Source organism: Staurois parvus, unplaced genomic scaffold, assembly GCF_062004578.1.
Source record: "Staurois parvus isolate SC_StPar_1 unplaced genomic scaffold, SC_StPar_1.0 ptg000012l, whole genome shotgun sequence".
Taxonomy (NCBI): domain Eukaryota; kingdom Metazoa; phylum Chordata; class Amphibia; order Anura; family Ranidae; genus Staurois; species Staurois parvus.
In genome coordinates this window covers 7,790,106-7,815,104 of record NW_028317808.1, presented here as the reverse complement: position 1 = coordinate 7,815,104, position 24,999 = coordinate 7,790,106, and the positions used below count along the sequence as shown (strand labels likewise).

The following is a 24,999-nucleotide window of genomic DNA, read 5'->3' as shown; positions in this document are numbered from 1 at the left end:
TGCCATACAAATTGGAAATCGGTCTTTAATAAATTTGCAAGGTCCGGTGGGATTGTAACTGGAAGAATCTCAGATTTCCCGTAGTTAATACTGAAATTTGACAGGGAGCCATACCTGTGAAATTCAGCACTGGTAGGGTCGTGAGGGGGTGAGTAATGTAAAACAAAATATCATCGACGCAAGCCGAGAGTTTATGTACCCCACAGCCAATGGACACCCCTTTAATATCGTCATTGCCCCAAATTTTCCGCAGGAGTGGTTCTAATACCAAAGCGAACAGGAGAGGGGACAGAGGGCAGCCCTGTCTAGTACCGTTAGGACTGCACAGCAGTTCGGAGAACTTCCCATTGACCTTACCTCTACCCGTAGGTTCAGCATATACAGCCATAATGCAACCCATCATCTTCTCTCCCAACCCCAGTGCCAACAAGGTGTCCTCCATGAAGTGCCAATCCACTTTATCAAACACCTTCTTGGCGTCCGTTGACAGAGCCAAAAAGGGGAACAATGTGGACCAAAACGGGTCCAATGAAGGACATTCAGGGCTCAAATCGTATTATCTCGAGCCTAAAAATGTATGTATTTAACATGACTTTACACAGCTAATGTTATTAGTATTATCAAAACACCCAGTGTGCATGGAGCCTAAATGTGGTCTGTTTTTCTTACTAGAGAGATTTCTCCTCACTTTCTCACTCACAGCTTCCTTAAAGTGGTTGTAAAGGCTGCATAGAATACATGAAGGTAAAAAAACCTTCTGTGTGCTGCTCCCCCCCACAGCCCTCCTAATATTTACCTTAGCCCCCTCTCGATCCAGCGATGTGCACGAGAGCCTTCGCTCTCCTGTGTTTTCCTCTCAACTTTGGCATAGACAGCAGCAGGAGCCATTGGCTCTCACTGCTGTTAATCACAGCCAGTGGGGCAATGAGGAGAAGGGGCAGAGCCAAGCCGCAGCTCTATGTGTCTTATGGATGCATAGATCTGGGCTCGGGAGTGAGCATGCACCAGTGCCTCCATAGTAAGCAGCTTACTATTGGGGGCACTGGTCAAGGGGGAGGAGCCAGGAGCATCAACGAGAGAAGAAGAGGATTGAGGCTGCTCTGTGCAAAACCATTACACAGAGCACATAAGTATAAAATGTTTGTTATTATTATAATTTTTTTAATGAAGCTTTAGTATCACTCTAAACTTGTGCCTCTGAGAGTTTCAGGGCAGCTTTTGCCAGATATGATAGGTCCCTGATCCTCTCTATTGAGCAGGGTGATCAGTTTTGTTACTTCTAGTTCAGGGAGTGTCAATGTCCTTACGTTACTGCTGTTGTCTTTAGTGAGTGCCTCAAGTGACTCACCTTCCAGACATCGGTAGCAACTTAGACATTATCTAGTGCCATCACAGGTCATTAAAAAAATAGTTTTCTAGCCACTAAAGTAATATAGTTTAAAAATGAGGGAGGTTTAAATAGCAATATTTGTTCTTCAATGTGTTCTGCTTTAAATAAATGTTAGTTTAGCTGTAATATAGCAGTTTTCTAAATGGTGAAAGTTAAGAAACAGTGTAAAAGTTCTCAAAACATGTAAAGGCTCTTATTTAGGTGGATTTGTAGAAATGACTATAATCATAACATTCCTTGCAGACTTGCGTTGGTGTCTACTTCCCCTCAAAAACCAGTACGCTGTGGATCGCTTTTCAGAGGACAGCGAGAAGACATTTGCAGAGGTCCAAGAGATGATGCTGCCACCTTCTGATGCCTTTTTTATTTTGCTTTTTTATTTTGATATTGCTGAATGGCAAATTTGCATTTAGGGAACAATCCACAACTGCAAATCGAATGCAGCGTGGCCCTATTCATTTATATGGGAAAGTTTGACAGCCAATGGCGCTCAGCAATAAACAAAGAGCAAAAGAAAAAAAAAAGCATTAGGAGGCTGTGGCAACATGACCTCCTGAATGCCTGCAAACTTCTTGTAACCATCCACCCCAGATCACTTTTCAGATGAACGGTACACATCACCACAACTGTTAAAGGAGCCAAATTTGGCATGTAGCATTGAAATTGCCACACCCATCATAGCAGCAATATGACCCCTTGTAGGTGAGCAGTTGGAGGGCAGTAAAAAATCTGAATCAACTATCTGTTTTTACTGCCCCTAGCAGCAAATGTGAAAGCAGCTTCATTGTTTGGGTGTGTTGGTTTGGGGCACTAGTTGACTTTGGACACGAAAAATAAAATTTGATTCTTGAATGATTTTAGTAGTGGTTATAAGCAGATTACACTAAGTAACTATAACAAAGAAATCAGCATGCCTTCAACCCTAGTAACTACCACAGACTCTATCTTGTAAAGAGGCTTGTATGATTTTGTTGGGTTTTCATTCTGTTAACAAATAAGTTTTCCTCCATGAACAGATGGACGCCAGACCACCATAAAATCTCATATTATGTTATTCATCTTAAATTAACCCCATCCATGGTTGCTTAATCTGTTTGATCATGTGCACAAAACCTAATAAACTATTGCTACAGGCAACGCTCTTTATGAGACTGCTGAATCAAAATCCAGATGAATTTTATACTGTGAAGCCTTTGTTCCTTCCTGGAAAGGAAGATGGGAAATTATTTTCACTGTTCCTTTACATGTCAAAACCATATGTTCAAACCTAGGTTGAAACAAAGCATTGGAAAATTATAATAGGCCAAGTAATACTCACCAGAATTGTTTCTATTATAATTTTGATTCTTTCAAATTACTGTTCCTGCTTGGGGTTCACTATTGCCATGTCATGTCAGTGGGTGCCGTGAATTCTATTACCCTCTACAATAGAATGCAATGCATGCATCGCTTATATAAAAACATGCTACTACTATCAAACTTAACCCCTTTGTGCCGGCGCCTCTCGGCCCTTTAAGAGGTTTCAGAAGCTGGGAGGCGGGGTGGAGTTTTAGGGCCATGTGACCGCTGTGATTCGCTGTCATGGTGTTTTTTTTTTCTTTAACCACTTCCTGTCCTAGGATGGCTACACTGACTCACTGTGCTGTAACTATTGAGGGAGCCATGGTTTTCACCCAGGCTGACCTTCAAGTATGTCTTCTTCTCTTCATTTTCATTACACGTGGGTGGGGGGTGAGTGGTTTGCTGAAGGAAGATAATATTCATTTTGCTTTTGCTTTCAGTTCAGCTCACAGGAAGTGACAAGGGCAAAATCAACAGGTATCTTCTGCACATGCACAAAATGTTGTTATCCTGAAAATGAAAACAAATGCAGCCACCACATTTACGGGCTAGTAAGCTGCAATATAATTCATTTGTGTTCTTAAGTGTACATATGCTTTTAACCATGCTCCTGTTGGCACTAAGCATCAGGCCAATTATTTTATGCTTCTCTGGGGATGTACAGTGCACATGGCTCCAAGTAATAGCCAATATAGCCTAGTTGTCTCTTTGCTGAAATACAATTTGTAGCAATCTTGCACTCAGAGATGGACGCGGAGTTCCCCTTTTTAATTAGAAGTATTCCTCAATCCTTTATTCCCTACCCCCTCCCTTCCTGAGAGGCACAGGGACAGATGTGTAAGTGTTAAAGTTGCTGGCAGGCTGGAGCAGCAGGGGGCCCAGCGCTACAAAGCCCCCCCATAGAGACAGCAGACTCTCTGTCCCAAGGCCTGTGTAAACTCGCACCTCCTAACCAAGATAAGGCAGCTTTTCCCAGGACTTAAAAGAAGTTGGAAACTCATAAACCCTACCAGCCAGGTGACAGAAGTTAAATAAACATTCCTCAGGTCGGCTGTCACCTATGTTTCATATCATGGATTATGAAGCTGTCAGTTTTAATGCAGAGCCCATCCGACAATCCCGCCCAAAACCGGGTATTGGCCAGTTACTCAGAGCCACCCCCCCTGCAGGGGGAATTTAAAAAGACAGGCTGGCAAGCCTAAAAAGTTAAGCAAAACACATCTCCCAATTTTAACATCGTAACAGCAGGAGATCAAAGACCCCTCGCTCTGCAACTTGCATCTGCTTACCTTAAGGCTGAACATGGCAAGTAACTTAACCTTTTAACTTCTCCCTGTTATCTCTTCGCTGTGCTGTTTTCTATGTGTATATATATAAATCTTAGTTACATTTTCTTTGTAAATATTTTATTGCACCTGTTTGACTCTTTTAGTAATAAATCTTTCTTTCTGAAAGTGTTAAACTGTTTCTAAGCGCTTACTTGCAATTCACGAATTCCTGCCTTTTGAAGAGACACTACTGTGTTTGTTTAATCCTCTGCCCAATCGGCCTGCGGTGACCATATTGGACAGGCGACCTTTCAACAATTACAGTGTATATTGGATAAAGAGAGTTTCCCCTTTCTCTGTACAAATAGGGGTGGTGGCAGTGAAGGGTTAGCTGCTTAACTAACCCCACCCAGTAACAAGCGCATTCAGGCTGCCGGTTCGTCGATGGCGTTCCATTAGCTGGACAATTGTTGTGCAGTGCACAGCTGAGTGTGGCATTGTTACGCACGTCACCTAGTGGTTTTAGATCGGCCGGTCCTTTGGTCACGAGTTTGGTGAGAAGGTCTGGGGTTTGACGCCGCGGGCGTGACGTATTGTTGGTAGCGATCGTGAGATTGTCGCATGTTGGTGGTGGCGATCTTGCGTCCGTGACACAATTCACTGCTCTTTAACCACTAGCCTACAGGGCACTTATACCCCCTTCCTGCCTAGGCCAATTTCCAGCTTTCAGCGCTGTTACACTTTGAATGACAATTGCGCGGTCATGCAACACTGTACCCATATGAAATTTTTATCATTTTTTTGAGACAGATAGAGCTTTATTTTGGTGGTATTTAATCACCTCTGGGATTTTTATTTTTTCTTAAACAAACCAAAAACCACTGAAAATTTTAAAAAACAAAAACGTTTTTTCTTAGTTTTTGTTATACAATTTTGTAAATAAGTGATTTTTCTCCTTCACTGATGTGCGCTAATGAGGTTGCAGTGATGGGCACTGATAGGCTGCACTGATGGACACTGATAGGTGGCACTGATGGGCACTGATGAGGAGACACTGGTAGGTTGCACTGATGGGCATTGACAGGTGTCACTGATGGGCACTGAAAGGCAGCACTGATACATGACACTGATATATGGCACTGATAGGTGGCACTGATAGGCAGCACTGACTGGCACTGATAGGCAGCACTGATGCACACTGATAGGCGACACTGACTGGCACTGATAGGTGGCACTGATTGGCAGCACTGATAGGTGGCACTGATTGGCATTGATAGATGGCACTGACTGGCACTGATAGGTGACATTGAAAGGCAGCTCAGATGGGCACTGATATGTGGCATTGATGTGCTCTAGTATGCACTGATAGGTGGCATTGATGTGGCAATGATGGGCACTGGCAGGTGGCACTGACTGCTGGCACTGATGGACACTGACAGGTGGCACTTTTGGGGCCACAATGATCATCAGGGCACACTGATCATCAGTGCCCTGATGATCAGTGTACATGTCCCCTCCGTGGAAAGCCGATTACCGGCTCTCCTCTCCTCTCGAGCTGTCAGCGTGACAGCTCGAGAGGAGAGAAATGCTGATAACCAGCATATCCGTGTTTACATGTGACCAGCTGTGATTGGACACAGCTGATCACATGACCGAGCCGCCATCTTTGGCTCTTTCCGTGATCCGCTGTGTCCAAGGGACACAGTGCACCGGCGATCGCCGTGCTGCGTGCTCCCTGAGCCGCGCTCCCTGAGCCGCGCATGCGTGGTGAAAATGGAAGGACGTCATATGATGCTCTATCAGAATGAGAGATCCACCTTGTGCCCGTCATTGTACTATATGGTGGGCAGAAGGTGGTTAAAGTATTATATCTGGTCTCCTATAGTACACACACCATGGATTTGCAGTTATTTTAGTAAATATAAACTGCTAAATAGCTTTTCTCATCAGCAGTTAGAGTAGTCTTGTGACTTCTATCAGTGTCCAGCAGAGCACTGGTTAAAGCTTGTAGGATGAGTTTTCATTCTCCTCTGATTGTCCTATGACACTGCCTAGACAGTGCTGATTGGCCCTGTGGTGATTACATGCACTCGCCCAAGGAAAAAAAAAACTCTTTAGCAATACACACCAAATTGAACATGTGCAGCTTGCCCCCAAGGCTCTATTCTATAAGCAGATGGATTGGGGACAGCAGAAGTAGGGGAGGATTAGAGAAGACAGGACCAAACAGTCTTTACAGAAGATTAACCCGTTAGGTTCCACAGAGAGTATAACAAGCATGCTTTACTGCATATACAGACTGATTTTACTGTTGTGGGTTTAGTAACACTTTAAGTTGGCAGTCCAGCAAGAACTAAAAAACGAAGCTGTGGCTCCCTACTGTTCTATGTGTCAAGGTAGTAGCAGCAGTCTCTCTGTCCTACACTTTTCCATATACAAATTTAAATCAGCATTATTTTAATTTAGGTTTATTACTGTAAGTAGAACTAAAATGGTTCAACAAAACTCCATACACTGCTATCAGTTTTCTCAGTCGAAAGAGGTCACTCAAAGTAAACCTGTCAAATACATGGGTGACATTGCCAATCTACTTCTGAAAATGCTAATTGTCTGGCTGGGCATTATTACCAACCCCATGGTTCCAATACTTTCTGAGACTGAGCCAGCATGATGTTTAGGCCCCATTCACACATATATTTTGTAGCTTGTGGCTCAAACCTCAAAAATGCTTGACAAGCAAAAAGATGTTATTTTCAATAGCCCTTGTTCACATCTGAGTGTCCTGACTCTTGTAGTGAAATGCCTGTCACTCAAAGAGCTACTTTGCAGGCAGAATTGAACATTTTTGTCCCCATAGACTTTAATGGAAATGACTGGAAAGCGCGACATGAGCATTTTCAAGTGTTTTTTTCAAGTGTTTTGTCATGCAACAGCAGCTCTCTGTCACTTTTTCAGTAGCACTCTAAATGGCTAGTTGACAAATACCTGAAAAAATGTCTGACAAAAAGCTGCAAAAACGTGCAATTCTGCTAAAAAGAAAAAAAAATAGTCAAAAAACACTTGAAAAAACATTTGAAAGTGTGAAGCGTTGGTGTGAATGTAGCATTAAGAAAAACTGAGTAACTGAAGTCCTCATATAAATGTCACAAAACCATAGTACTGAAACAAAAGGATCATCATGACAGGTAGGCAATTAAGACTTTCAGAAGGAGACATCTACAATGACAACATAAACGTTTTTCCAAAATAGGTTTCCTTAAAATACACATATATATACATTTAAAATGAGAAGGAACACACATATAATCAGTCAGTTCCTTTCACAGACTTGTATATAACTAAATATTCACAATGCTATCATTTCAGCAAGTGTTCCACCTGCGATATTTAATAATAATAAAAAATAATATGCATAAAATAAGGGGCATTTTTGCAACAAGAACAATGAGACATATGCTTTTCACTGTTTTTAGGTGTTGATGACATTCAAGGGTTGATTTACTTAAGGCAAAAAGGCTGTTCACTTATCAATGGAGATTCCCCCATAGCTTAGTGAATGAGGTGAAGCTCTGCCAATATGAGGAGCTTACTAATGTAGCCAAGTGCTTGGCTAGAGACAGAAAGGTGTCCGTGTATGAACCAGCGGTAATAGATCGCTGCTCAGTTCTCCGGCATTCTCGGAGAACACAGTTTCCCTGTGAATGCAGTTTATGAAGCAGTTCTCCGAACGAAGGGAGAACGGTCTCCAAACGCTGGATAACGGTCTACAAACTCTGAAAAACGGCTGATTTTACTATAATCTCGCGAGATTATAGTAAAAGATCAGTTTACTAAGCAGAGGTAAATTATCTCTGCTTAGTTTTCGGTCCCTCCGATTCTCCAGCTCTGGGCTGGAGAATCTGGAGGGAGAACACAGATCTCCAGAGAAGAGCTGACATGATCTCCTGAGTGTCATAAACTGTGAATGACCAGAGAATAGCTGAGATCTGTTGAATCGCAGCTATTCTCTGTGTCATAAAAGGACACCAAAGTGATTTAGGACACTGTGCTGAAATGCTTTCTGTGTCTCCCAATGGACTTCAGCTGAATGGGTTAACAATACCTCTCCTCCATCCACCAGAGGGAGTTGAAAAGCAAAAGGAGCTTGATTAAAGAGACTTGATGGTTGGCAGCACTGAATCATGGGAGGTGAAGTTCAGGAAATAAACTTTACTTGGCAGTCTATGGACCATTGGAATACAGTTCCTAATGCAAACCAGGCATAATGGGGAGATTTTTTTTCTTCAGGCCACTACCAAGGAACTTTCTCTCTGCTTCGAAGATACAACGTGTGCACATTGCTGTTCCTGTGTGTACATCAACCTGCCACAAGCCTGCAGCTCTGGTGAGGACCAGAACTGCTCCAAGTAGATCCAAAAGTGAGTGGACACTGCTGCCATTAACCTGTTGCTGTTAGCAGAAACTGAGCACATAGAGATTGACCAGCTAACTAGCAACATTATTTGCTGCATGCAGACCCTTAGTGGAACTATACTCATGTGCACCACCAGACAGACTGGGCCCCAATGCTATCCAGCTGAAGATCAAGGGCTAAAAAGAGAACTAAGTCCAAATCTCTTTTGGCCCTACTTCTCCCATGGGTCACAGGAGTGCACTTAGTTCTGCACCCCTGTGACCTGTGTTCAGCCGACAGCTGGCTAAAGTTTGCTGTCGGTTGATGTTGCTAAGCCGGTCCAGGCTCTGGAGAGATCTTGACTTTAAGGTCAGAAACCACCTAGATGCCTGGACCGGCAGCTTTCTCAGTCTCTCAGTGCACTGCTGAGAGCCTGAGCCAGCTGCTGAGCCAGCTGCTGAGCCAGCTGCTCCTGCCCCATCTACAACCCAACATTCCAGTGCAGAGAAGACTGACAGTCACTAGCTCCCAGCTCACTGAAGACCAAGAACTGAGTGATCAATGGTCTTTGATCACTCAGTTCTTGGTCTTAGAGGTTGTGGGGGACAGATGCAGCATCCACCTAGGTAAGTATGATTGTTTTTTTTAATTCTCGAACTTCTCTTTAAAAACTGCTCACTCAGATAGCTGCTTCCCAAGACCTTTGCCTGTTGTCCATAATAAGAGGTACCTCATTAGGGAGTTTTAAATTTCATCTCTGCCATTCAAAAACCTCAGAACTAGTGGGTTTCTAGAGGAGTTTTATAGGTGTAAAAATGCTCTAACACTGGTTAATGCAGCAAACTGGCATTTTTGGGTTTTTTTTTTTTTTTTGCAAAATTACGCAAAAACGCTAAAAATGCTGAAAAACTTGCATTTTCAACATGACTTTATACAACTAAGACTAGGTATCATACTTGTCTTCCATGAGCCATTGAATCATCAAAGTACCCTACAGAGACAATGCACCAATTTCAACGTGGCCTTCTGAACTATATTCAATATTCAACTATATTGAGCTACATACCAAACTGCTACAAGCTTGTGATCCTACTGCCTACTGAATTGTGGTTGATCTCATATCTGATTTTGATCTGATTTGCTCTTTTATGCATATTTTGCCATTTACTTTAAAGAATATGTAAACCCAACATTACACATTCCTGATATGTGCCTGCTGTATGATGTACTTGTATGAAAAAGTGTCCTGTTCTCTTTGTATTGCTTCCTTTGTGTGAAATTCCTGGTGTTCCTGTCAGTCCTTCTGCTTTGCTATTAAAAGCTGACCACACTAAGCAGGAGAGCACAGCGTGATCAGTTCTCTAGCTGTGCTGAGAACTCACTCTGCTCTTCTCTAATGATCAGACTTGTCCTGACACCTGTGCATGAGCACAGGCATTTGCTGGGAAGTTCAGTGTCCTGTTGTTTCTCCTCCCCTATATCTTATGCAGCTGAGAACAGAGGGAATGTAATCATGTAATAAAAAAGGGGAAAAAAGAGTACATAATAGGGTTATTTACTCAAACTGGAGAGTGCAAAATCTGGTGCAAATTTGCATAGAAACCGATCATCTTCCAGGTATTATTGCCAAAGCTTAGTTGAACAAGCTGAAGTTAGAAGCTGATTGGCTATCATGCAGAGTTGCCTCAGATTCTGAGTGCACCCGTTTTAGTAAATCTACCCCAATGTTTTTTATATCTGTACACAAATATGTTGTCTTTCATTTCTATTTTAAACTGAATGGGTTGCTTTACAAGGTGAAAGGTTACAATCACTCTAACATGTTACAATATACTACGTTCTGTTTTCACTGAGCAGTTTGGTGTCTATTTCCTGATATTGAGCTAAAGTTGTGTGCAGAATATCTATCTTTGTGCTCTCAACAGCATTACATATTTTATCTTGTGTCAGAGAGGCCGAGGTTGTCTACAGAGTCGAGATAAAGAACAGAGAACCCAAACTATTAAGAGGCTCCTCTAGGGGTAGCGCTACATGTAAAAACTAAACATAAAACACAGCACTAGCTCCATTTCATGCTACATACTTTATCCAGCTACTGGAAATATTCCATAGTACAATGTATATTCGTTTCCCTATGATTATTTAATCTGTACACTTTCAGTCCTGCCAACATTTACCATTATCTGAGGAGTTAAAAAATTGGTGGAAATATCCTTTTCCACAGTATTTTGGCAGATCTTTCCCCAACTAAGAACAGCATATTACAATAAACTTCGCCAACTTACAAAAAATGTCTAATGCTGCATAATTATTTCATTAGTAGCTTGTATGTAAAACACTGACCTAGAACCGGCCACTAGTAACACGAAAACAAGTATATGAGTTTTATCTTCAATTCAGCATTTGTGCTTTTATTAACAGATTGAAGCATTACACAAAAGAGGAAAATAATATGGATAGCAATTTGTCATGGCCCATGAGACTAAGGGGTGTAGCAATATGGAAAAAACACTTTTTCTTAGCACTTATGGAGCCTAAGATATAAAACAGGCAAATGAGAGCCTTGTAAATGAAAAAAACAGTTAACAAGCAAACTGTTGGTTAAAAGAAATATCCTTTTTACACACACATATATTAAACGTATGATAAAAATAAAAAATCCAAAGTAAATATTTTTAGAATTTAACTTTTGGTTACTATTAAACGAGGCATGGGTTTTCAAACAGATGATGCTTTTACCATAACTTTGCTGATCATAGCAGAGCTTAAATAAGTGCACATTTATGGGAATCACACTTGCATTCCTGGAGGATGAACATAATAATGTAGCACCCCACTGGGAAATAGTGGGGCCTGGTAAACTTGGTTGGCTGAGTTTGTAGATTCACAGAAACATGGCAACCTAAAAGTTTGGTTTACCTGTAACCTCCCTAGCGGTCTGATTATGTCAGTATTTCTGTGCACAAATCGGTACTTTTTTTGCATGGAAATATGTTGTTTTTGTATTGTAGGCCTGTAATTCTTAGGAATAACTCACTGAAATCTGTCCGAACAAGAGTCTAGTAAACATCCCGGGTATGTTAAAATTTGAAACATGTAATCATAAATTATAATTTAATAAATAATCATAAAAAATAATAATATAATAATAAATTTAATTCAATAATGTAATCAAACCAAAAACACTGAAATTTGAAATATAGCGCCAAGTTCGCACATCACTGATCTTAGTCGCAAAATCGTTTTCAGTGTCTGATGACGAATTTCCCCACGAATCATTATCACTCAATTCTGCAAGTAGTTCTAATTTACTATTGCTGTTCTTTATCTGGTTTAAAACCACTTTTGACCTAAAGGGACGCTTTTTGGATGTCATGGACATTTCTCAGTTTCCAGGCAGAAAGAACAGTAAAAATGCAGGCAGGGCACAGGACAAAGCACTCGGGACAAAATGTATGTGAAATGGTTTTATACAGTAATGTTTTACTATGTGATTTTAGTGTATGGAATGAAAGTCACTTTTTAAAATTTTTAAATTTCCCGCCGGTTACGTCCCGTACATCCCGACATCGCAGGGAACGGAACCCGGAAGACGGATGCTGGCATCGGCCGGAGGAGATGGCCAGGGACGCTGCAGGAGGGACATCGCGGGAGCGAAGAACAAGGTAAGTGATCGAGGGATCCTGGAGTAATGCTGCAAGGTATTCCCGAGTGTAGCTCGGGGTTACCGCTTGTGGTGCTGAAACTTTATCCCGAGCTACACTCGGGAATACCGCCAGGGAGGTTAATGACATTTGTCAACAATCCTTATGCATTACAGCTTCCTTAGTACATTAAAATACAGCCCTCTGTTTAGTAAAAGAAAGCCTACTTTTTAAGCTGCTTATGCCATTGCCCTTCCCTCTCCATTTTGCTTAGATGGTAGAATGCACCAAGTGCCGGATGCGCTGAACCAACAACATATGAATGAGCACTCAGCGTCTTCCCTTCCCATGAATGTACAGTCTGCTCTCTCTTGCAGCTCAGCCTTCTGTGTGAGTGAAAGATTGCGCATGTGTGGATAGGAAATGAGGCTGAAGCTGCCTGAGAGAACACATCCTATGCCCAGTACATCCTGCCATCTAGGCAAGGATGAGAAGTAAGGGCAATGGAATAAGCAGCTTGAAAAGTAAACATTCTTTTACAAAATAGAGGACTACATATTAAAGCAGATTAAACTCCAAGCAAACATTGACTATATTGCAGCTTACCAATTCTTAGATGTGATGGCTGTATTAGTTCCTTTTTAGGTTTTCTTTCTTCTGTTTTCATCTGGTGATTAAGCCAGCTGTTTTTCATAAATTCAAGCTCCAGCAGAATGTATCAGTTTACAGTTTGTATCAGTGGTTCAAATAGTGAACTTGGTGTAGAGTTATTCACCCTGAGGTCATTACAGATGACAAGGACATAGAATGCATGAAGGTAAAAAACCTTCAGCCTTTACAACCGCTTTCTTTTTTTTACTATAGTTGGGACACCATTTATAAAAATGCCTAAATTTGGGCTTTGAAATAGATGTACGCTGATATTTAGTTTGCTAAAGCACTTTGCATTGCCCTTTTTTACATAAAATAATACATTTTGTTTTTCACCATTCTTCTATGGATTTTCTGAATGTCTGATGTGCTATGTTGCTGAGCACACTATGCTATTATTTGAAGGATAAAGACTTACTGGTCCGCGGTATTAACATTTGCTTTTCAAATTTAAATGAAACATCATTCCAGAAGATATGGAGCAAACACCATGGAAAACTCCATTATATTCTAAGAGCCAGTAACACCTTTATGTGAAGGAAAGTTAATTCCAGTACTTAATCATTAAGCGCTGGGTGGTTTAACAAGACTTTTGCTTTCTGGGGAGGGAACACAATGAAACCTTTGCTAGGAACTGGGCAGACACCTTGAAAACAGTAATTAAGTATGGAGAGAGCACATTCAGAGTTCACATCATGTGTAATTCCATCTGCTCACAAACCTTGGAACTGAACAGGAAGCAATTGACAGGTCACTTGGGGCCTACATCTGGAAACAACATGCCTGAAAGTCTGTGTAAGTGCTTTTATAAGGCAAGGCTTAGGAGAGAAGCTTATACATACAGTATTTGAACTTTTACCAATGTCTCTGAGAAAATGGGCACATACAAAATATGTAGCTCTAAACAGTTGTTAAAATATGTAAAAGCAACAATATTAACACACGCAGAAAAACATGGTAGATAAATGAATGCACCTGACCAGAATGTATTCTAGCCATACAATCCCCTTCCTCAGTTTCACATCCTTTTTCATTTCCTAAATACATTTTGAAAAACTGGTTTAAACAATATGAACTGTGACCAGGACTGCTCTTAGAAATCATGGGACCCCATACAGCCCACCTGACATGCCCACCCTACCCCCAAAAATATCAAAATAATATTTTCACTAAAGACACACTAAAACCATGATTAGTGAACACAAACATGACATAAGTTACAAAATTCATGCTAAATCTAAAAGATAAAACTGTACTGGGGCAGCACAGTGGCTAAATGGTTAGCACTTCCGCCTGGCAGTACTAGGCTGTTCGAATCCCAACTACGGCACCACCTGCCTGGAGTTTGCATGTTCTCCCTGTGCCTGCGTGGGTTTCCTCCGGATACTTCGGTTTCCTCCCACACTCTAAAGACAAGCTGGTAGGTTAATTGGATCCTGTCTAAATTGGCCCTAGTATGTGTATGTATGAATGTGAGTTAGGGACATTAGATTGTACGCTTCTTGAGGGTTAGGGACTGATGTGAATGTACAATATATAAGTGAAGCGCTGCGTAAATTGACGGCACTATATAAGTACCTGTAATAAATAAATAAAGTTCTGTGTGTAAATGAGGTCTTGGGGCTCATTCACATGGGCTCTGTGGCCTGTAGAGTGTAAATCAGTGTGGATTTTTTTCTAAATGTGGCTATAGCTGTGTAGGCAGCCTATATTATGCTGTGGGGTTGCTGCAGGTCCTATTTTGACAAACGTGTGGATACAGCTGTATGGCCTCCACACACTGACAGTATGTATTTGGGGCAACACACTCAAACCTGCACACTTATCAAATTAGGACATGCTACTGTGTTTGTATAGCCTCTGCAACCTGATAGAGTAACAGACAGCTTCAGCCTCAGACTGATTTGAGATGATAGAAAGGCAACAGTAACTCAAATAACCACTCATTACAACCAAGGTATGCAGAATACCATCTCTGAATACACAACACAGCGAACCTTGAAGCAGATGGGCTACAGCAGCAGAAGACCACAACGGGTGCCAACGGGTCCTGTCACCTAAGAACATGAAACGGAGGCTACAATTTGCCAAAATTGGACAATATAAGATCGGAAAAACATTGCCTGGTCTGATGATTTCAGCTGCAACATTCAGATGCTAGGGATAGAATTTGGCATAAACAACATGAAAGCATGGTTCCATCCTGCCTTGTATCAATGGTTCAGGTTGGTGGTGTTGGTTCAATGGTGTGAGTGAAATTTGTTTGGCACACTTTGGGCCCCTTAGTACCAATTGAGCATTTTTTAAACGTCATGGCCTATCTAAATTATGTTGCTGACCATGTCCATTTCTTTATGACTACAGTGTACCCATTTTGTGATGGCCACTTCCAGCAGGATATCATGACACAAAGCTCAAATAATCTCAAACTGCTTTCATGAGCATGGCAATGAGTTCACTGTACTCTAATCTCCTCCACAGTCACCTGATCTCAATCCAATAGAGCACCTTTGGGATGTGGGGGAACAGGAGATTTGCATTGTGGCTGTGAAGCCGACAAATCTGAAGCAACTGCATGATGTTATCATCATAGTAAGCTGCTCCATAGACACACATAGTGCAGCCAATGGATGCCACTGTGTCCTGTGAGGAAAGAAATGCAGACCAGTGCTGCTGTAGATGGGCACAGAGCTGAATCAAGATAGGATCCACAAGAGAAGTAATAAGGTTCTCCAAGCTGGGCCTCCCGGGACTCTACTCCACAGCCCAGAGGTTTTGCTTTGCTTACAGTAAATTTTAGAAAATTGGAAGGCTGTCAAGTCACTTCTCGGATGGTGGGGCTGGCTTAGTCAAAGACTTCAGGGTTTCTTAAAATTTTGAGAATGAATTACTCCACATATGATCATCTACGCAGCTAAGGATATATAAAAAATATGAATGTATACTTAACGATGCATTAAAGTAATATGTTCCCGTGGATATCAACTGGGATTTTATTCTGCATTATTTTTATAATAAAAAATAAGTTGCATTTAAGGTATATTTAAATTTACCAATATGAAATATATTCTAAATGTAATATGCTTTTATAAAATGAAAAAATATCTCATTGATAAAATCTTGGGAAATATTTTTTTTTATGTTAAGAAGCAGATGCCGTATAAGTATTTAGCTAGAATATTATGAATAACTTTGTATACAGGAATGAGACAAAATATCTCCTGACTGCTAAGTATGTCTGATTAGCAGTTACAGTGAGTATTTGGTTAACTTAAGTTCACTAGTTACTACGTATTGAGAGATGATACATGATTCATAGAGTTTTCCATCAGTGATCTTGATTTTTAAACCATATGTTAAATTTAGCCATGCCAAAAGATCAAATGTTGGATGTGTATCTTTTTTTTGTTAAATAAAACTAATATTACTGCTTTAGGAGCATAAATAAAGTAGTTTTCTCTTTAAAGTGTTCCTATTTTAACTGATAGAATTAGCAAACGGGTTCTCTTTAACTTATATTCCAGTTTCAGCATAGGCTGAAGTATTAAACCTGACAGTTTGGGTACATGAGCTCCTGGGTCTGCACATCTACTGTATACAGCATGTTAGAAGGAGGCCCTCTTTTCTATCTATATCTCCATTTCATATTATGGAAAATGTAATAGGAGTCCTGGGACACAAAAAAGATGGGTGACTACAACTGAAATACTAAGATAGATAAGAACACAGTTTGGAATTATAGCAGGGAAAATGTTTCTATATCCAAGACATATAAGACGCCATTGGTAGACTAAGCCCATCAAGGTCCACCTTTAATAAAATATTACCTTTAGGTGGACCGACTCCCTAATTACTTTGGACATTTTTGTAGTACATACTTTCTAACCTTGGCCCAGGATATTGCCATTTTCTGCAGCTTCCCCAGACTTTCAGCCACAGTTGGCTCTAAGGCTTGTAAAAGCTGCAGTTTGGCAACTGGAATTGTTGACTGTGTGCCAGTATACATTACTAGCAAATTAGAACACATGGTGATGAGTATGCATCCCTTAAAGTGTTACTAAACCCAGGACCCCGCATTCACTCTATATGGTCTCCCACCATACACAGAACATGGAAGTGCGAATATTTTAGTAAATATAAACTGCTAAATACCATTTCTCATCAGCAGTTAGAGCAGTCTTGTGACTTCTCTCAGTGTTCAACAGAGCACTGGTTAAAGCAGGATCAGGAGTTTTATTTCTGCTCCAGGAGGATGTAGAACCCCTGACCTCTGTCTGGACAGTGCTGATTGGCCCTGTGCTGATCACATGCACCCTCCCAAGAAAATAAAAAACCTCTCTAGCAATACACACTAAACTGAGCATATGCAGAATGGCTGTGTCTTATCTCTTGATAAGACGTGGACATATGAAGAGGAAGTTCAAATGGCTTTTTTTACACAATGCCGAGGATTAACCCCTTAGGTTCCACAGTGAGTATAACAAGCATGCACTACTGCATATACAGACTGATTTTACTGTTGTGGGTGTTACTTCTATCAGTGTTATGGCTTAGCTAAAAACCCATAAAAAGGCTCTCAGCAGACCTGAGATTTATAGTACAGGTCCTTTAAAAATCAGTTTCCTACTCTGAAGGTTGGTGATTTTATTGAATACTGTATATACACTGCTCAAAAAAATTAAAGGAACACTTTTTAATCAGAATACAGCATCAAGTTAATTAAACTCCTGAGATATTGATCTGGTAAGTTAAGTAGCAGAACGGGTTGTTAATCAGTTTCAGCTGCTTTGGTGTTAATGAAATTAACAACAGATGCACTAGATGGGCAACAATGAGACAACCCCCAAAACAGGAATGGTTTTACAGGTGGAAGCCACAGAATCTTTTTTCCCTACTCATTTTTTCTGACTTTTTTTCACTAGTTTTGTATTTGCCTAAGGTCAGTGTCACAACTGGTAGTATGAGGCGATACCTGGACCCTACAGAGGTTGCACAGGCAGTCCAACTCCTCCAGGAGTGTTCGTGCCATTGCCAGAAGGTTTGCTGCGTCAAGAGCATGGAAGAGATTCCAGGAGACAGGTAATTACTCTAGGAGATGGACAGGGCCATAGAAGGTCCTTAACCCATCAGCAGGACCGGTATCTGCTCCTTTGTGCAAGGAGGAATAGGATGAGCACTGGCAGAGCCCTACAAAATAACCTCCAGCAGGCCACTGGTGTGAATTTCGCTTACCAAAAAATCAGAAATAGACTTCATGAGGGTGGCCTGTGGGCTCGATGTGTCCGGTACCAGAGAGCTCGATTGAAATTTGCCATTGAACACCAGAGTCGGCAGGTCTGACACTGGCGTCCTGTGATTTTCACAGATGAAAGCAGGTTCATCCTGAGCACAAGGGTCTGGAGAAGTCGTGAAGAACGTTATGCTGCCTGTAACATCATTCAACAAGAACGGTTTGGTGGTGGGTCAGTGATGGTCTGGGGAGGCATATCCATGGAAGGACGCACAGACCTCTACAGGCTAGACAATGGCACCCTGACTGCCATTAGGTATCGGGTTGAAATCCTTGGACCCATTGTCAGACACTATGCTGGTGCAGTGGGTTCTGGGTTCTTCCTGGTGGATGACAATGCCCGGCCTCATGTGGCGAGAGTATGCAGGCAGATGAAAGAATTAATATCATTGAATAGCCCCCATGATCAGATCACCTGACCTAAATCCAATAGAACACCTCTGGGATATCATGTTTTAGTCCATCCGACGCCACCAGGTTGCACCTCAGACTGTCCAGGTGCTCAGTGATGCCCTGGTCCAGATCTGGGAGGAAACATCCCAGAACACCATCCATTGTCTCATTAAGAGCATGCTCCGACGTTGTCAGGCATGCATACAAGCATGTGGGGCCATACAAACTACTGAGTACCATTTTGAGTTGCTGCAATGAAATTTAAGCAAAATGGACTAGCCTGCTGCATCATTTTTTCACTTTGATTTTTAGGGTATCTTTGAATTCAGTCCTCTGTAGGTTGATAATTTTCATTTCCATCAAATGATGCGGCATCCTTACATTCCTAACGCATTACCCAGTCCATATCATTATAGATATCCAGCATGATATTTTTCCCCATTGAGATCCTTTAATTTTTTTGAGCAGTGTAGTAAAGATGCACATGTTGAGATGATTCATAATTATTGTAAAGAGAAAGAAAAATCCTAACTGCTTGCTTACGGCAAGTCCTACAGAGTCTCAGTATATGTTTAATGTGATGTCTGCAATTTGAAAGTCAAATACTTGCTCTATGATTTCCTGCCTGAAAAAGCTAAAAAGACACAGAAGCTCTTTTAACATGTTGATGTTCAACCCTGTGTAATCAGTAAAAAAATTGTTTACCTGTCTGATGGCTGCATAAATTTCAGAAAAATGGCCAGTAAGTCAGAATGTATCTGAAAATAAATCAGGTAGCATGTCTGAAAAATGTCATAAAAACTTCAAATACCTAATGTTTACATGTACCGCTTTCCTGAATTCATTTCCTAAAGTATATATATAGAAAATATTTTTTGTTTTTTAGTTTTGGATTTAAGAGGGTTTTGTAAAGCGCTGCACGAACTGTTGGCATGATATAAATCTTATATTATAATAATAATAATAATAATAATAATAATAATAAAAAACGCATGTCTGTTTATCTATTTTGCTTTCTATGTCTTGTTGAGGAGCTTTCCAAACACTTCCTGTTCTGAAGACACATGGGAGAAACTTTCTACATTAGGAGGAGAAATCCTCGTTTGTAGACAGTCGTAATCAGACCAGGTATACCTACTGAAGATTTACTCTAGTCTCCTGTTCTGATGACACCTGATAAATTAGGAATTTATCACTTTCTATCTAGGTGACAATGAATCCACCTATTGGGGACACAGGCAACAATAAAAAGTTATCAGGGGTTTTATTCCTTTCCTGCTCTATGTAAAACTGAAAAACAAGTTTTGCTTATACACGCACACGCTAATTGAAGTGTATATACACCCAAACAATAAACTTCTTTTATTTGGTCTATTAAAGATTATGAATGAGCTTAATGTGACAGCTTCCAGGTGTCAATGGTTGCTACAGAAGCAGCAGCTGCTGCAAACTTGCCAACCACTGATGTCACCCGGTGCATTCACTTACATGGTTGTAAATCCCTGGCCTCATTTAGCAGATGGGCAGGTAATGGAGCGGACTAAATCATTGCCTAAATATGGCCACAAGGTACAATTGCTATACAATGTAGTTTATTATCTAAAGAAATATATATATACACATACAGTTGCAAGAAAAAGTATGTGAACCCCTTGGGATTACGTGGAGTTTTGCATGAATTGGGCATAAAATGTGCTCTGAACGTCATCTAAGTCACAACAATAGAAGAACACAGTCTGATGAACATAATACTACACAAACATTAGATGTTGCCATGGTTTAATTGCACATAACATGTAAACATTCACAGTGCAGGGAGGAAAAAGTATGTGAGGCCCTAGCTTAATGACTTCTCCCAGAGCTAATTGGAGCCAGGAGTGAGCCAACCTTGACTCCAATCAGTGTGATGATATTGGATGTGTTGCTGACAGCTGTCCTGCCCTTAAAAAACACACACCTGTTTTGGGTTTACTGGTTTCAAGAAGCACTGTCTGATGTGAACCATACCTCGCAGAAAAGAGCTCTCAGAAGACCTATGATCAAGAATTGTTGCCTTGCATGAAGCTGGAAAGGGTTACAAAAGTATCTCCAAAAGCTTTGATGTTCATGTGTCCACGTTAAGACAGACTGTCTACAAATGGAGAAAGTTTAGCACTGTTGCTACTCTCCCTAGGCGTGGTCGTCCTGTAAAAATGACTGCAAGAGCACAGCGCAGAATGCTGCATGAGGTAAAGAAGAATCCCAGAGTGCCAGCTAAAGACCTACAGAAATCTCTGGCACATGCTAACATTTTTGTTGACACATCTACAATAAGGAAAACATTAAACAAGAATGGAGTAAATGGGAGGACACCACGGAGGAAGCCATTGCTGTCCAAAAAGAATATTGCAGCACGTTTGAAGTTTGCAAAAGAGCACCTGGATGTTCCACAGCACTACTGGCAAAATATACTGTGGACAGATGAAACCAAGATTGAGTTGTTTGGGAAGAACACACAACACTATGTGTGGAGAAAAAAAGGCACAGCACACCAACATCAAAACCTCATCCCCACTGTAAAACATGGCGGAGGGAGCATCATGGTTTGGGGCTGCTTTGCTGCCTCAGGGCCTGGACGGATTGTTGTCATTGATGGGAAAATGAATTCCAGAGTTTATCAAGACATTTTGCAGGAAAACGTACGACCATCTGTCCGCCAACTGAAGCTCCGCAGAGGATGGGTGATGCAACAGGACAATGACCCAAAGCATACAAGTAATTCAACAAAATAATGGCTGCAACAGCTCAGAATACGCCTTCTGGAGTGGCCCAGTCAGAGTCCTGACCTCAACCCGATTGAAGTGCTGTGGCATGACCTTAAGAGAGCGATTCACACCAGACATCCCAAGAATATTGCTACACTAAAACAGTTTTGTGAAGAGGAGTGGTCCAAAATTACTCCGGATCGTTGTGCAGGTCTGATCTGCAACTACAGGAAACGTTTGGTTGAGGTTATTGCTGCCAAAGGAGGATCAACCAGTTATTAAGTCCAAAGGTTCACATACTTTTTCCTCCCTGCACTGTGAATGTTTACATGTTATGTGCAATTAAACCATGGCAACATCTAATGTTTGTGTAGTATTATGTTCAGCAGACTGTGTTCTTCTATTGTTGAGACTTAGATGACGTTCAGAGCAAATGTTGTGCCCAATTCATGCAAAACTCCACGTAATCCCAAGGGATTCACATACTTTTTCTTGCAACTGTATATATATATATATATATATATATATATATATATATATACTATATTGGCAAACAAATTGGGGCACCCCTCCAAATCATTGGATTCCGGTGTTCCAATCACCTCCATTGCCACAGGTATATAAGATCAAGCACCTAGGCATACAGACTGCTTCTACAAACATTTGTGAAAGATGGCCCCTTCCTATTCCAACATGACTGCGCACCAGTGCACAAAGCAAAGTCCATAAAAACATGGATGAGTTAGTTTGGGGTGGAGGAACTTGACTGGCCTGCATAGAGTCCTGACCTCAACCCAACAGAACACCTTTTGGATGAATTAGAGCGGAGACTGTGAGCCAGGCCTTCTCGTCCGACATCAGTGCCTGACTTCACAAATGCACTTCTGGAAGAATGGTCAAACCTTCCCATAGACACACTCCTAAATTTTATGGACAGCCTTCCAGAGAAGTTGAAGCTGTTATAGTGCAAAGGGAGTGCCAACTCACTACTGAACCCTACGGACTAAGACTGGGATGCCATTAAAGTTCATGTTTGTGTAAAGGCAGGCATCCCAGTTCTTTTGGCAATGTAGTATATTTACAGCCGATAAAATAAATAAATGCCCAAGTGCTCATTGCTGGTCAACACAGGTAAAAGCGGTACACACATTTACCAGTGTCAAACATTTTTCTGGATTCCAAAAACAAACATTCAGAGCAGTTGTTTTCAACATCCAGAGTGCATGTACTCTTACATAGTGAATTACTTGCCATGACTTGCAGATCAGTGGACCTCATCCTGTATAAAGTGGCTCTGCCTTCTATTAATATATAACAAACTCAATGGATATGCAGGGGTACAAACCCAAACGGATAACAGCTGCAGGGGGTCTATCCCACCTTTAGAATTTATGCAGCATTGAAATAGGCATATCTTTTGAGGAGAGTGTCTGTCTTTGTTTATTTTGATATATTTTTGGTAACATTTTTAAGACTTGCTTGCTATATTTATGAAAAGATATTCTATACATTAATACATTTTGGATAATGTTATTTTTGTATCAAAGGATTACCATCTGGCAGGTATAATTCTACTTATCTTTCAGTTTTATGATATACCGTCGATAATAGTGAAGTTTAAAGTCTTAGCCAGTATTTTATGTTTTTTTTAATTTTTATTCACGGATAACAAAATATATCACTGAATCCAAAAATGCAAATGCGATGCGGATGTGATTAGTTAGTGATCAGAGTGATGACACAGGAGACTGATTGCAAACTTAATTTAAGAAATGTAAAGTGCAGTAGAACTGGCTGCAAGTACGCAAGCTAACACATATCAAACAGGGACAATGCTTGTATAATAGGAAGCTGTGAACAGTAATACAGCTGTCTGACAAAGGGCAAATCTTGCCCTTGCACCAAAGTGTTGCAATAGATATAAAAATCTCAGTAAACTGAATTATTAATATCATATACAGTATATGGATTTACACCATGGTAGAATATTTTGTTTAATAAAGGAATTATCAAGGTGTGTTTATATTGTGAGCTGGGGCGTGATAGCTGGTACATAAGCCCCCTGGAGTAAGCAGGCACAGATACCAAATCCAATGAGGTGGTGGCAAATAGTGTGGGGTTTATTGGTGATATATACAAGATTGTGCACAGGTGCTGTAGAGTGGTTCGGAAAATGAACAAAGCAGCAAAAAAAAAAGAAATACCAAAACAAAAGCCTAGCCATATCCCAGCAGAACTACACAATACACTATACAGGTACTAACTCACAGGCTGAGAAAGCCTACCACTTGTCAGCCTCCACATATACAGCTTGTTAGCTTTAACAACCTTTCTGCTCTCTCAGACAGGACTTGTCTGATCTCCAAGCCGAGAGCTTTGGTTCCAGGTTCCAGGTGAGATTAAATTACCAGTGGAGACAGGAGTAAACCCTGCACTGGACCATGGATCAGAAAGCCCTAAATACTGTATATGTGAGAGGAACCTGGGAGACCTATAAACCCCTAACAGAACTTTCCTAGGCACCCTCTGGGATGCTCTGCTACAGTGTGTTCATTTACTTTACATTGTTTTGTGAAAGAGTAGGGGTACTAAGTCCACCCACTCATTCACATAGAGCAGCAGATATCCGGGGGGGGGGCCCTTTTTATTTTAAAGGTTCCAGATTCCAATAAGCAACCCACTTACACGCAGCAAAAAGAAAACAGTGTAAAAAGGAATTCACAAAGAAAAGCGGTTACATTATGGACAAAATGTGATACCCAAAAAGTCATAAAAAAATTATGCTTTTATTACAAAATTGCATGTAATAAGACACTTAGGTAAAGACCACGGTTAGCTATCACCACAAAATTAGATAATGCAAAAAAACAACCTAAAACAAGAAAAAATAAAAGGACATCATGACAGGCCATGTATGTAATTATGCTGTAGAGACAACAACTCTAGGTCATTTGTATATAGCCTAAATATCTCTTTTAACTTATAGCTGACGTGAAGGCAGTAAGGAAGTCCGTACTGGACAGTAGGGGTAGGGTGCTGCTCACCGTCTATGAAGTATGACATTGTCTCCATCCTGTGATAGAAAAAGTAACAGAGGGAAAGTCAATAAAGTAGTCACTATAGAGGCTTCAAGTAGTGAAGGTCATAGGGCCGTAAGGCTGGTTCTGTGTGAGAAGAATGTCACTCACCACCTGCTCAGTCAGAGAGAGACAATGCACTGTTCCTCCTTTTGTGTGATTCAAGCCCGGAGTCCCGGAGGCAACCGCCAGCATCAGGACCCTAAATGGACAGGCTCCGCTTCCATCTAGGTGCACATGTAGATTGATGAACGCCCAGCACAGGCGTGTATTCCTTGTCCCCACCAGGACTAGGGGTGTATGGCGCTGATGCACCAGCCTGTAGTGACATCACTGATGTGTGACATCAAAGAGTTTCGCTGATGGGAGTATCTTACTCAGCTTCGTCAGAACCACTCACACACCCCCTCAGCCACTGGGCCAGAGTTGTTGAGAAGAGATCCTTGTCCTCATCAGGGGGAAAGCTGCTTTGCCATGGGGCTCCTCCCTAGCAAGGTAACCTCCCAATGTTGAGCACATGTGACCTGCTATGGGTTAGAAGGTTAGGGCCACAAATGTCTTTTCCCGACCCACCAAGCTGAATGCTCAGATAAAGGTCTGATATAGATTTCTTTATTTTTTTGCTTTGGGTCCCCCCCTTAAAATAAATACCAGACCCGAAGGGCCAGTGTGTCTGCAAACACCCCATTCTAGTCTGGTGTGTTGCTCAGTGGGTGTGTGATTTGGGCAGAGACTGAGGGGGTGAGGTGGGGGGTTGAGAGGGGTTGGGCTCCGTTTCCTCCACCCCCCCTCTGCCAATCTCTCCACT

General features: G+C 41.2%; 1 pseudogene; it reads right to left on the bottom strand.

The window, feature by feature from the left end:
• The window catches only part of LOC149473675 (uncharacterized), a 111,689-nt pseudogene extending 94,996 nt beyond the window's left edge, over positions 1-16,693 (bottom strand).
• Between the last annotated feature and the right edge of the window lie 8,306 nt (positions 16,694-24,999).